Here is a 12867-nt window from a genome sequence, read left to right on the forward strand (position 1 = left end):
CTCCATCTGTAGATTATACAACTTTTCACAAGTCTACCGTTGCAGTGATATTTATAACCTGGGTTTAAAAAATTGAGAAGGGTTAGAGGGAAATAACTTATCAGTTGTTTATGGAAATCCTCACCGCAGTTTTATTTATCTGATTGTCACTGGCTTTTTTTTTTTTTTTTTTTTTTTTTAATTAAATCTATTTTCTCTTTTAATCTACAGAGAAGGATATTGATCAGATAAAATTTGTGTCCCCTTTTGAGTTGATGAGCTACCACAGCTGTCCAGTGAAATACAGAATAAGAAGCTATGATATAGACATATAAATCAATAACTTTCTGGAGAGACAGCCTGTGAACCGTACATTCCATCATGGCAGCCTGTTAGCGTGTTCACCTCCTAAGAAATATGCTTAATAACCCATGTTATTAATCTTTCCTGATGTCATGCTTCCTGGATATCTTGTTGGGTTTACTACATAATTTCCTAATAAAAATTAATTTGTAAACAGTTGATTTGACTACAACCTTCTAAACGTGAGAAAATCCTTGATTTCTTATGCTAATTCCAGAATCTAAAATGTAACACAATGCTCGATCACATTACAGTATCAACATTTCTTTCTAAACCATGCAAAGCAGAATATTAAATACTATAAAGGAAAGATGAGAACAAGATGAAGTGGTAAAAAACCATTAAAATAAAACTCACACTATCATTTGTAAAAATGCCTCTTATCCTGTAATACAGCCTAAGTTTTGCACTGTTTTGCTCTGACACCATCATAGCAATGTGATAAATGTTACCATGTCAGTTGGGAATACCTACAAATACCATTGCAGTTTGCGCTATAAAACATTTGGATATTTTTCTCCATAATTCCAAGTTACTGTTTTTAGGAAATACATTCTTAAGATACACCTCCCAAGCAGATGGACATGACAGAAAATTCTAATTGTATATAGACATCTTTCCTTTTTTTTTTTTTTTTTTTTTTTTTGAGTAGTTTATTAATTTAAGACTAACATTCAGTGAACCTGAAATTAATATGGATTTGTGTTACATTCCACAAACAGTTTCAGCTAAACAATGACTAATAATGTTGTGTCATCTTATGGAATGAAAGCATCTGACTTCTAGTTTGGATGTGGAGACTGTGATTTCTGTTTCTTTCACTATTTACTTGTGCAAGGTGAGACAATTTCAAAAGGAAGTCATGAGATCTCTCTTACAGAATGAGATCTCAAAACTAAGGTTCTGTCTTCAGTGAGTGCAGGATTTTGATCACATCCATGAGTCTCTGTTTCTCAAATAAATGGTCAAGCCATATCTACTTTGCAGTTGTGCTAGATTGCTCTTTATTTTTTTAAGAGAATCAAACAGAATTTTAACTTGAAAATTATGTATTTTCTTCACCTGCAAATAGTGAAAAAAAAAAAAAACAGACTTTGAGTCAAATTAGAACTTTTGTTTGATTAGAACAATTGTTTAATTTCAATTTTGGGGAAAAAAAAAAAAGTTATTTTAATTTTAGCTGTAGTGGCACTTTTGTTATTTGTGGAACCATTCAGCATATGTAATTAATTCAATGATGCAAGGTGCTTCATTTTGAATTCATCATTGAACTTTGAACATTGAACTTTGGTGCTAGCCTTTAAGAAATATTTAATCTTAAAATTTAATCTCTCTGCTGCTTTAAATCAGTATCTTTTTAGTTCCAAATGCAATCCATGTTTGTGCTAGTAGCTTAAACATTCCCTGTCACTGAGACCGTCATATGAAAAGGTCCAAATCCATGTTTCTAGATTCTTCTGTTTTTCAAGACACAGAGTACTTCCAAAATGTCTTTTGGGAATGGTCCCTAGTCATTTCTGTTAACATCCAATATGTGTGACAAGAATTGTCTTGGTGAAGGCTGTGGTCCCACCAAGGCATGCTGGGGGTGGTTCTAACATTGTTAGAGTGTCCATGACAAAATTCCAGAACAGGAGTGTAGTTTTTGATATTTATCATTTCTAACGTAGGTAAAGTCGGAGTATCTAGAACCAAGACACTTTGGAATATTGAAGAAAACACACTCAAACTTTAATATATTAATCAGCCATGCCACAGTAGTATGAAATAATGTAATTTTATTATTTTTATTTTGTGAAGAAAATTACAAAAACAAATTATGCTATATAAGCATTAAACAAATCAACTCATAATTTTTGGACTAGGCCTTATCCACACTTCCTTAATTCTTAGTCTTCGTTTTGATATTTCAGTTATATAATAGTTGGAATAGATTTTTTTTAAGAGAGATTTAGTCTGAAATATCCTAGATAGACATTAAGTCTTGCTGTAGGATGACACTTGGGAACATGGGAAGACTATTCTAACCAGCACTGTGTTCCAGAAGCTGGTTATGCTGCACATGTTCTTACAAACTTTTCTTCATTTTGTCCATTTGACTTTGTGTGGTGAAATCACACATTACTTCATCCTCAGGGGGACATTTTAACAAAGCAGAGAGTTAAAACCCAGGATGCTGTAAAGCAACAACCCAGAAGTTTTTGTTCTTTTGCAGGGTAGTATCAGAGTGAAGGCAGCTTGAAATGTTGAGGTCAGATCCCTGATAGGGATTATACATCAATACAGTGTGAATTTGATTCTCATTGCAGTAGGTTACCAGCTTCAGAAAAGGGTATCAATTCTGGATGTACTCCATTGAGCAACATTTATTACCTTATTCCATTTGAACTGTGCACAGGCATAACTTCAACCTCATTATCCATCCTCTTATCCATCAAACACCAAAAAAAAATAAATATGATTATTCCAAATTATTCATATGGAAATTAGATTTATTAATCCTGACAAGTTCATGTATACCTAAATAAGTTTTGATGCCAAAAAAAAAGTATTCTTAGGTTGAAGTTTTTCTCAATCTTTAACACTCTAACACTTTAATACTTTAAACAATATATTTTATATTTTCTGTTCTGTGGAAACCAATAGAAATCAGTCATGTAGGGAGACACAGTTTGAAATGTAATTACAGCAATCATTTAAAGATGCATAGTACATCTACTGACTTCCCATTTTAGCATCATGCATTTCTCTGCAGGACTGGAAGGTTCATGTTTAACCTGTCTATAACCTACTTACCTATATTTCACAATCTAATTTATCATGCTAATGAACCATTAGCCTTGACATTTAAATATGGATTACAATAATTAAGAGTAGCATTATTAAATAGGAGAAATTTTAAAAGGCTAAAGCAGAATTCTATTCCAAGGCAAGATAACACTTTTTAAAATTTCCTTTGCAAATTCTAGCTCAGATTGACTTTTGGCAATTATTGCATCATGTCTCTACTTAACAGCCTTCCAGGCACTGTAAATTATGGTGATCAGTACTCTGCATTCTTTCAAATTAAAGGTGTGTTTTGACTTACATATCTTGCATGGTCTTTGTAGTGCTACAATGGCATTCCTGTTCTCACCATGACTCCTCCATTATCCTGACGCAGCTTTATTGTGGTTTTCCTGGGAAGTGGATCAGGATCCTGATCTTACTGAGAAATAAACTTTCCTGTTAGGTATTCTGTTTACAAACTCATGTGCACAGGTATTAATGATAGCACACAAGAAAGCAGCACAAAGCTAGGAGGAAAGAAAAAAGAAGTGGAGAGGACATTTAAGATGTCCTCATTCAGGAATGGCACTGAGTAAGTGCAGTGGAGTCATTCTTGATGATTCTTTTGGAACTCAGAAGAAAACTTCTAGGAAAGGGTTGAATTCTAGCTGAGTTAAAAATATTGCAGAGAAGGTGTTGTTTAAGAAAAGCCTGCAATGAATGAAGGAGATTGATTACCAAAAAAAAGAACATCTGGGAGGCTGTGAAACATATGGATAAAGTGAGAATTATAATAAGTCAAGATGAGTTAGACTGACAAAGGAAATTAAAAGAAATACAGATAAGCTTTTTAGTGGTAGTACAAGCAAATAAGAAAAGAACAATGTACAATTAAAGTTAATTTATATATAACATCAAATTCAATAATTACCTTACTTTGATTTTCCATAAGAACAGCATAACTTATACAGCTGATTCCATACAAGGCATGAGATTCCAGAAATGGAAAGTTATGCATTTAGCATGGTGATAGGTGAAGACAGGAATGGTAAAAGTAAATCTTGAGTTCAAAAATAGTATTTGATAAAAACTGAGGCTCCTATGACATCCACAAGCTTTATTAGTAAAGTTTAGTACTTTGGTGATATAACATTAGAATAGTGTGCAGTTCCGGAGCCAATTTGTCCTTTGTTATTCTGTATATTTTCATTAGTGTTCAGAGCACAATGCTAAAATTAAGTTAATTAAATTATTTGACACTACAAAGATGGTAAGTATTGTCAACATAGAAATTAGATTCCTAACTGTAATAACTATACACTTCATTTTTAATCTTTTGCACCCAAAGTCATGAATATGGTAACATCACAGTCATTTTGCATATCAGTTCTTCTAATTATTGTAGGGACAACATCAAATCAAGCTCTGATTGATTTTCAGAGCTTGATTTGACTGTTTGATTGACCTCATCAATGTTTTCATAAACTATTTTGTCCTATATGTAGGACTTGAAGGTTTTTTGAGCAAGTTCACAGACAGTACCAAATTGCGTGGAGCTGTTGACTCCATCAAGGGTGGTGAGGCCTTGCAGAGAGATCTAGACAAATTAGAGAGCTGGGCAGTCATCAACAATACGACAGTTAACAAGAGCAAGTGCCGGATTCTTCACGTAGGAAGGGACAACCCTGGTTATACGTACAGACTGGGGGACAAGATGCTGGAGATCAGACCTACAAAAAGGGATATGGAGGTTCTGGCATGTTGAACGTGAGCAAGCAGTGTGCCCTGGCAGCCAGGAGGGCCAACCATACCCTGGGGTGCATCAGGCATGGCATTGCTAGCTGGGTGAGGGAATGGATTGTCCTACTCTGCTTTGTGCTGGTGTAGCCATACTTTGAGTACTTTGCCCCTTTTTTGTTTGCAGTTATAGGTGCCATGGTATAAGAAAAACATAAAATTGTTACAGCGTGTCTACAGGAGGGCTACAAAGAAGGGTCTGGAGGGCAAGGAGTGGCTGAGGAGAAGCCACTGCTGAGCAGCTGAAGTCATTTGATTTGTTCAACCTGGAGAGGAGAAGACTAAGGGGAGACCTCATTGCACTCTACAGTTTCCTCATGACGGGGAGCAGAGAGGCAGGAGGTGAGCTCTTTTCTCTAATGACAGTGACAGGACCCAAGGAAATGGCTTGAAGGTGGGACAGGGGTGGTTCAGGCTGGATATCAGGAAATGATTTTTCACTGACAGGGTGGTTGGGCACTGCAACAGACTCCCCAGGCAAGTGGTCACAGCACTGAGCCTGCTGGAGTTTAACAAGCATTTGAACAATGCTCTTAGACATATGGCTTGATTTTTTGTGTAGTATTTTCAGGACTCAGGTGTTCAACTCGATAATTTTTGTGGGTCCCTTCCAACTTGGGATATTGTATGATTCTATAATTCTATAATTCTGAGAATAGTTTCTCACTGGTTACAATTATAACATCAGAAGCATCCTCTGTTGACCACGATATGATGAGAATGTGATTATAGACAAGTGCCCAGACGTGACAATCTTAAATTATTGTGATTGGATAGATATCTGTGCACCAGGATCCAGAAGTTCCTAATTTCCTCTGCACTATTTTTTAAAGCCAGATATTGGAAGTTTTCAATAAAAGATGGTGCATATATAAAAAGGGACAAATTCTCTCTTTAAAATGTATTGTAACCTGCCTCCATATACAAACACACAGTTAAACAATTAAAGAAAAGTTTAATAAGGTTTCAGCCTTATTTCTCATCAAGCATGGAAAAAAGTAAAAATGCCCTTAGGATCCTATAAATGTGTAAATCTTGAGTCCACCCACCTATCTATAATCCACACACCATATTAATTGAAAGACAATGAATTAAGTCAGAAACTTAAGTCAGAAACACTGTGTCTAAGTACACACTAATTATTACACTGAGTTTTATTAGAGTTACAAGGTCAAACATCCAAAACCTAAGGGATGGGGCAATTACAGTTTCTATATGTTCTGAATTCTCCCCTTCTGTGCATCCCTGTGCTATCCCTGCCCCATGGAATGGTGGTTGAAACTAGACGGTCTTCAAGGTTAATTTCAACCTCAAACATTCTATGATTCTATGATTCTATAATATAGATTTTTCACAATGAATTTTCTTTTTTTTTTAGTATTATACCCCTTGACTCTATCATGTCACAGAAAAATTGCTGCTTACTTGTCGAGCAGTGTTCTGTTTTCTGTATTTCAGTGCACAGTCCTCCACCTTCATTAATCCAGACTATTTAAAGTCTACCCCGAAGACAAAATTAATTTCCTCAGAAGCTTTTCATGGTATTCATCATTACAGCATCCAAGTGATTCATAACATTAATACATTTATTTTTACAATGTCCCTGTGAAGTGAATCGTTATTACCATCTCCTTTTTATAAATGGAAAACGGAGACACGAAAGATTGATACAAAATATCCAGTATTTTGGGGAGATGTTCATGAAATCATGAGGAGTTCCTGTCCTTATTCAGTACCTTTTTATACCATGCTTCTTCAATCTGTAACCTTCTATATCCTTAAAGAGTAAATTAACATGCGTTACCTTTCTTTTTACTAAAATGGGGACTAACTAAAACAAGATATTCTAATGGAAAGTGTTGGCCCTCCTAATCACAATAGTTGTTACCTATTGTTGCTTATTCTAATGGCTGAATGTATTTACAGTACAAACACCCATTGACAGAAAAGATTTTTTGGACAAAAAAATCTATTCCATTTATTCCAAAATTCTATGTATCTTCAGGCTAAATAAATTACTATTCCGCTAACTCTCATGGACAAAGTGGGCAAGGCCCTGATTGGCAAACAGTATGTTGAGTAGGGCATTCTCTTCTAATTCAGTAACTGGCACTTTTTCTTCTGAATTATTAAATCATTACTGTAGAAACCGTTGTAATGAAACAGGTGCTCCTTGGGAAATTTCTCCTTGAAAAGTGATTTCCACTTAAGTACTTGCCATTTATCAGCATTTTCCTTACTGTGAAATTTCAATCAAACCCTTCATTCTTTACTAATATAACAATTATTAACCGTGACCCACTTTTTGGTTGGTGACTACAAGATTTTCAGATTTTTAAGACAGCCTTTATTCAGTCACATCCCCAGAAATCTACTGCCATTTTATTGTGCAATTGTCATCTTTGTTTCCTGTCCTTGCCTAATATGTTCCTTTATGGCGTACAAATGAAAGATTATTACTCCACCTAAAAGGAGCATAGGAAATATGGAAAATCCTAACTTATAGTCATCACTAGCCATGACAGACTGCAAATATGGATAAGTCCTCTGATGTTTTTTTCTTTCTTTATTGTATTGCTGTTTGCGTAAGATCTGTTAATGCATACTAAGATACTGGAATATATGCATACTGGAAGTGATATCTCTTTTAATTTTTAATTAACTCATAAAAACATTGTTACCTCATTAAAAGCATATACATCTGCTAACAACAACAACAACAAAAAGTAGGTCATCAGAGACAAAATCTGTTAGTGAATGTAAAAATCAGACTGGAATTTTGGTAAGAAAAGCATAGCTAGCTGAACAAAAGATAGTAAGCATTCTCAAATCTAGAATAGCCTTATGGCAATATCAACACAGGAGCCAATCCTGCAAAGCACAGTCACCAGCAGTTCACTGTAAATCACTTCAACTGCATTCAGAATAAAGCTCTTTGCTGAGTATTTTAGTCAAAGTTCTCTGAAATGTACAGAGGTATGCACTATATGAGCAAAAAATACTTAAAAACTAGGATACTAGATCCACAGGAGAGTTAAGCACTTCTAACTTTCATTTTTCCCAGTAACATTATTATTTTTATTAATTATAATTTATTATTATAATTTATTATTTTAATATAAATGTATATAATTTATAGGATAATATTATTATATTTATATTATTATAATATTTATATTATTATATTTATATTCTGGAGAACAAATCTTACGAGGAGTAGATGAGGGAGCTGGGCTTGTTCAGCCTGGAGAAAAGGAGGCTCAGGGGAGACCTTTTTGCTCTCTACAGATACCTTAAAGGAGGCTGCAGTGAGGTGGGGGGTTGGTCTGTTCTCCCACGTGCCTGGTGACAGGACGAGGGGGAACGGGCTTAAGTTGCTCCAGGAGAGTTTTAGGTTGGATGTTAGGAAGAACTTCTTTACCGAAAGGGTTGTTAGGCATTGAAACGGGCTGCCCAGGGAAGTGGTTGAATCACCATCCCTGGAAGTCTTTAAAAGACATTTTGATGTCTTTTTGATGTCTTAGTGATATGGTTTAGTGGAGGACATGTTAGTGTTAGGTCAGAGGTTGGACTCGATGATCTTGAGGTCTCTTCCAACCTAGAAATTATGTGATTCTGTGATATTAATTATATATAATATATAGTATAATGTATATATTATTATATATTTAATTTATTTTTATTATTATTATTATTTATTTATTTATTTATTATTTTTACCTTCACAAGAAGATTCCAAAGAAATCTCTTTAGGAATTAACAAAATATGACATTTTAATAATGTCAAATTTTTTGTCAAATATGAGTTCAGAAAATTGTATTATAATGAAATTTTACATATGTACTTAGGCACAGTAAAACGTGATATAGAATTGCCAAAATGAAAATGAAAACCAAAATTACTATTTTTATGTATACGACTTCTTAAAATAGGTTTCTGTGCTGGTAATTTTGGAAAATTACAGAAAATGTACAATATTGATATCAAAATGTCTTCATTACGATCTTTTTTTTTTTTTTTGCCTTTCTTTTTTTTTTTTCTCTTTCTCTTTCTTCTTTTTCTTTCCTTTTCTTTTTTTTTTTTTTTTTTTTTTTCTGAAAGCTATTTTATTTTGAAGTCTTTAATATTCTCATTTAGTTATTCAATTGTTGGAGTTAAAATAATCTGATGAGGAATTTAAGACCACAGATTGAGTTGCCCTGGAACCACCAATGCTGCAGTGCTATTTTAACTCTTAAGCTCCCTCCCTTTCTTCCATCCCAAGATCTTCCATACAATTTCTCCTCACACTACCTGATCCACATCCAATAAGTCATCTTTGTTCAGTTTTGACAAATGCTTATACATTCTTCCTAGTCATCTAGACCTAAAGTGAGATTTTCTTGTGGCTTATAAACTTACCTTTATTTCATGTTATTTCATACACAATCCAAAAGTGTGACGAACAAGACTTACGCTTTTGTCCATAAAATGTATGCATTTATTTTCCTGAGGTAAATATTTACATAAAAGAAGGAAAAAGAAAACAAAACAAAACTTTATACAGACACACAATATCTGTGCAGTTACTTACTGACTTAAATGAACTCTGTATCAGACCAATAACTTTAAGAGAAATGTGTTTTAGAAAGACCTTAAAGAAAGTCAATAAACTAACATATAGAATTATCTCCTAATTATTTGGGAGCAAGCTTAATTGCAATTCTAATGTTTACTTTTATAGCATCACAGGTACCTTATATGATTTAAATAAAATATTTGCTGAAATAAATTGGGAAAAAAGAAAAAAGGGGGGGAGGGAGAGAGGACCTAGACAATTGTAGAAATGAACATGATTGATTAATATTACTTATTTTAAAGACAGGATACAATCATCAATTTTAAAAGCTTTCTTATATTATTTTCTAATGTAACATGTAGAGTTGTGTAAGGAAATGACATGGTATAACAAGAAAAATGTAAAGACCCCTTTTGGATAGGTTGTTTGTTAGAGAATACATGTGTTTTTCTATGTAATATAGTAGACACATACCAGTGACTAAAATTGCTCATCTTGTAGTTTTAGGAGACATTCTATTTGAAAATAATAACAAAATCCTGTGTTAGTTGTTTTGTACATCCAATAAATTGTTTACAGCCTTATGTAATCAACATGCTTTGCACTCATTTGACTTCATACACAAAATGTTTGCAGACAAGTAAAATACCAAATGGCTTCTGTTTTTAAATAGCCAAGCTCCCAAGCTTTCTTGATCACTTACAGAGAATTTGTATCTTCTGACTTTATTAATTTAGAGACTAGTGCTGTGTGACAGTGGATGGTAATGAAGACAATGTTCAGCAGTCTACTTCAGTTAGTCATGTCTGCCAAGCTGCATTCCATTTTTTTGTTCTAATGTTACTGAGTATCCTGAAATATGATGGGTTTTCTAGTACAATGCATATTTGCATATATGTTTGTGTTTATTCTCATCTCTGTTAATGAAAAACAGTCAAAGTCAAGGCAAAAGAATCAGCCACACACATATATAAAAGAAAAAAAAGGAAAAAAAAAAAAAAAAAAGAAATATTGTTTGTGATTCAGCAACAGAAAAATCTGTAAATGATGTCTGTCATAAAGCTAAATGCTTTTGCTATCAATGGTCTTAAAATGCTTTCATCCACTTTTGCAGATACTGTTTCCTGATCATAATTATGATTTATATCTTTTAAGCAAAGACTAATGATATGTCTGTAGTTGCTATGAAAATACATGCAAAGTAGGTCAGTGCTGTAATATGCTAAAAACAAAATATTCATTCTATAAATCGTCTAGATTTCAGAAACTTCTGCTTCTGTTTCTTCTAAAATCCACCTTTATACTAATTTGAAACATTTATTGTAGTTAGTCCATCAGGCAGTCATTTGGTTTGATAGTGTCAGCTTTAGAGGAATTATTGGTTTGTGAACTGCAAACTCATATGAGGGTTTGGTACACTGCTCATTGTAAGCACCATTATATTGGTACACTTGGACCAATACTATAACATGGCCAAAAAGCACCTTCTTATAACCAATGAGAACAAAAAAGTCATGTTGGATTTTGATCATGAACTGAAAAAAAAAAAAAAAATGTAAAAACAGATATCACAGATTTTATTTATTTATTTATTTATTTATTTATTTATTTATTTTGTCAGTAACAAGAGAAGAGAATCCTCTCTTAAAATAAACTGGTAGAAATTTAAACACAGGTAGTTTGTATAATATAAGTAAGTTTCACCCTCTTCAGTGGTAATGTGGTAATAATTATTTTTTTTTTTGTAAAAAAAAAAGAAGACAGCTGAAAGAATGACATTGATTTTAAAGATGTAAACCAACAGGCAAACAACACCTTACCACTTTGTTACCTAACTAATTCATTAGTGAACCTCTCACACCTCTATTTGGTTATGGAGCAGTTCATCTTGAATGTCATCTCATAGCTTATAACAGGACAAACTGATCCGAACTGAGCAAACTGATCTAATGGGTGGCATCCATACCCACAGGAAGGGGTTTGGAAGTAGATGATCTTTAAGGTCCGTTCTAACTCAAACCATTCTGTGATTCTATAATGACAATCAAGATCAGATGGCACCAGAATGGCAGTATTCACGAAGGTCCTACCTGAATAACTTTCTCTTTATTTGGGACAAGATGACACACTTAGCAGATGAAGGAAAATCTATGAACCTTGCTCACATGGCTTTTAGTAAATCATTTAAAACTGATTTCCACAGTACTTTCCCAGGAAAAAATGGCTGCTCATGGCTAGTAGAGGCATACTGTTCACTGTGTGAAGAACTGGTTGGCTGGCCAGGCTCAAGTCATACTGAATAGAGTTCAATCCAGACAGTGGTCAGTGACCAATGCTGTTCCCCAGGGTTCAATACTGGGTCCAGTTTTATTTAATATTTTCATCAATAATTTGGATAAGGGGATCGAGTGCAAACACAGAAAATTTGTGGACAATGCCAATTTAGGTGGGAGTGTTGATGACCTTGAGGGTTGGAAGATTTGCAGAGGAATCTGTATAGGCTAGATCAATGGGCTGAGCTGAACTGTATGCCATTCAGCAAGGGTAAGTGCCAGGGGCTGTGACTGGGACACAACAACCCCAGGCAGCATTACAGGCTTGGGGAAGAGTTGCTGGAAAGCTGACCAGTAGAAAAGGACCTGGGAGTGCTGGTCAACAGCCAGTTGAACATGAGCCAACAGTGTTCCCAGCTGTCCAAGAAGGCCAATGGCATCCTGGACTTCATCAGAAACAGTGTGGCTGGCAGGACAAGGAAGATGATTGTCCCCTTCTATGTGGCTCTGGTGAGACCACGCGTCAAATACTGCATTCAGGTTTGGGCCCCTCACTACAAAAAAGCTATTGAGTTGCTCATGCCTGTGCAGAGAAGAACAAAGCAGCTGGCGACGGGACTAGAAATCAAGAGTTATGAGGAGTGGCTGAGGGAACTGAGTGTGTCTAGCCTAGAGAAAAGGAGACCTCATCATTCTTTACAACTACCTGAAAGGAGGTTGTAACAAGGAGAGTGGCAGTCTTTTCTCAGGTGGCAAGTGATAGGAGATGAGGAAATGGCCTCAAGTTGTGCCAGGGGAGATTTAGCTTAGATATTAGGCAGAATTTCTTCATGGAGAGGGCAGTTAAGCATTGGAACAGACTTCCTAGGGAAGTGGTAGATTCCCCATTCCTGGTGGTTTTTAAGAGACATGAGGATGTAGCACTAAGGGACATTGTTCAGTGGTGGACTTGATAATATTAGGTTGATGTTTGGACCTGATGATCTTGAAAGTCTCTTCCAACCTAGGCGATTCTATGATTCTATAGTATATTTAATATGGAATACATGGAATTTGTACTCATGGTTTGTTTTGCTCTTAGATTAGTCTCATTTGTGGAATTCATTTAAGTTACCTGAGATATATAT

The 12867-nt window shown here is 34.7% G+C and overlaps 1 protein-coding gene across 1 annotated transcript in view; it reads left to right on the forward strand.

Annotated features, from left to right (window-relative positions):
* The window catches only part of CNTN5 (contactin 5), a 688982-nt gene that overhangs the window by 445351 nt on the left and 230764 nt on the right, over positions 1 to 12867 (forward strand). The gene's annotated exons all lie outside the window — the stretch shown is intronic.

This window comes from Aythya marila, assembly GCF_965140915.1.
Source record: "Aythya marila genome assembly, chromosome: 1".
Lineage (NCBI taxonomy): Eukaryota > Metazoa > Chordata > Aves > Anseriformes > Anatidae > Aythya > Aythya marila.